At 37.5% G+C, this 2033-nt stretch overlaps 1 long non-coding RNA gene across 1 annotated transcript; it reads right to left on the reverse strand.

Moving 5' to 3' along the window:
* Positions 1 to 226: 226 nt before the first annotated feature.
* Positions 227 to 1805, reverse strand: LOC309479569. Its single transcript, XR_014199315.1, has 3 exons — positions 1492 to 1805; positions 1116 to 1172; positions 227 to 995 (listed from the first exon to the last, which is right to left on the reverse strand). It is a non-coding gene; the product is annotated as an uncharacterized lncRNA (long non-coding RNA).
* Between the last annotated feature and the right edge of the window lie 228 nt (positions 1806 to 2033).

Consider the following 2033-nt stretch of genomic DNA (forward strand, 5'->3'; position numbering starts at 1 on the left):
TTAAGGAAATCAAATTCAGAACTATTTAAAATACCACATAGCCTACAATTCAAATTTGTTAGATTGTAAATAAATCAAATAATTGACACAATTCAAATTCAAATCATATTGTCATATTATAAGCTCCATAAGACCACGGCTATGATACACACGCCGTTGACTGAGGTTGATTAATAGATTTATGAAAAAAATTTTTGAAAAAAAATAAAATAAATAAAAATCTGATACCTTTTTACAGCAGTTTAAAGTAGTGGCTGTTTTCAGCCACGAACATAATGAAAGGGTAGTGAATTTCAGGGCCGTGCAGAGACCTCTGGAGGGGCAGGTGCTCAAAGTATAAAAGGGGGCACATGGAACAAGGCTTTAAATAGGGCTGTGCTCAAAATATCAATACAGCAATATATCAATATGGATGATTCTGTATCGATACGGCAGCAAATGCATTGATGCAGTTTTGAAAAAGAAACAGAACAGAAAAGACAAATTTTAAGTTTAAAAGTAAAAAAAATTTTTATAATTATGTGTACATATTAATAACTCTGGGATTAGAAACTGAAGTATCTTAAGTTGCCCCAACCTGATGGCTTTTCCTTCTCTGTTCTAGCCTACAGAATAATAAAGAACAACTGTTATAGTAAACTGTGTAGGACAAAATCAACGTGGCCCACGTTTCGTTCAGTACAGTATAGTTTTATTTAATGCCATGTCAGCATCTGTGGCTATTTTCATGGCATAAACTGATTTACAAAAATACAAGAGTTACATTTATACAATGAAAATAAAAACAAAGCAAACAGAAAAAAATACAGCAATTAATACTTTACAATATTTTTAACATTAATGTGATACCTGTTTCTGGTAAATTCTTACTAAAGTCCTTAAATGAGTTTGCTGCCTTTGCTGTTGTTGTTGTTACTGCTGCTGATGATGATGATGATGATGATGATGATGATGATGATGATGATGATGATGATACTGCTGGAGTTGATCTGAGACTGTAGACATTAAAACAAACATATAGGAGATATATTAGCTGATTAAACCATTTTTATGTGACCATGACAAGATGTAAAGATAGCTGACAGTGTTTGGAACTGGCTCACTAGCTCACTGACCTGCTGTAAAGCTGCAGATTCTGCCCAGGCTGTTAGGGGAGATGTTCACAGAGGCTGCTGCACACAAAACATAAGATACTGGTAAGCCTTACCAGTGTAGTGATCATTTTTAAGGCACTCTACGTTTTTTAAATAAATATTGTAATAATAATAATAATAGTTTAAAGTACAAATAACAAAAAGACCAGACCCTCGACAGTCGACACCCGTGAAACTTTTCTCCCTAAACAGCAAGCTAACGTAACTTCTACAGCCTACACACAGACAGCAATGTAAACAACATTTCTGCATGCTCTCTTCACGTCGTTCTTGTAAAATAACAATAATAAGTAAACAAACATCATAAGCACTTCGCTAAAAATGAAACACCACTTACCAGCAGCCGCAGAGTTGAAGATATCCTGTGGTAGTGCGCGTAGCCGCGCGAATTTTAAAAATGCGCGTGCACTGCAGCGAGAGGAATCGTCCCGGTTGAGTTCGTCAGGTGAAAGGTCATCATGTGGGTCATTTTATTTACGGCTAAATTATTATTCATTAATTTTACTAATAGTTAGATTGGGCAGGCATCCACAAAAGGGCCTTTAATTACAAAAAAGGAGAGGAAATTTTGCCTTGACAAAAGGGCACTTTGGGCACCAAGGGGCAAAAGGGCAGGTGCTCGAGCACCCAACGACCCCCCCCCCCCCCCCCCTCTGCACGTGCCTGGTGAATTTGAACAATGCACAAGGGTTAAATATGCGTGTTTGACCGCTGCAGAGCAGCAGATGTGACGTCACAGTCGAGTTCCATATGACGTCACAGGCTGAGTTGTTCAGTTCAGCAGGGATTATCAGACTCAGACTCACTAACAGATGAAAGTGTTACAAACGCAATCTACCGCTTTAAACAACAGTAAAATAGTGTCTACACAGCTCGTTG

Source organism: Leuciscus leuciscus (assembly GCF_965113295.1).
Source record: "Leuciscus leuciscus genome assembly, chromosome: 17".
Classification (NCBI taxonomy): Eukaryota; Metazoa; Chordata; class Actinopteri; order Cypriniformes; family Leuciscidae; genus Leuciscus; species Leuciscus leuciscus.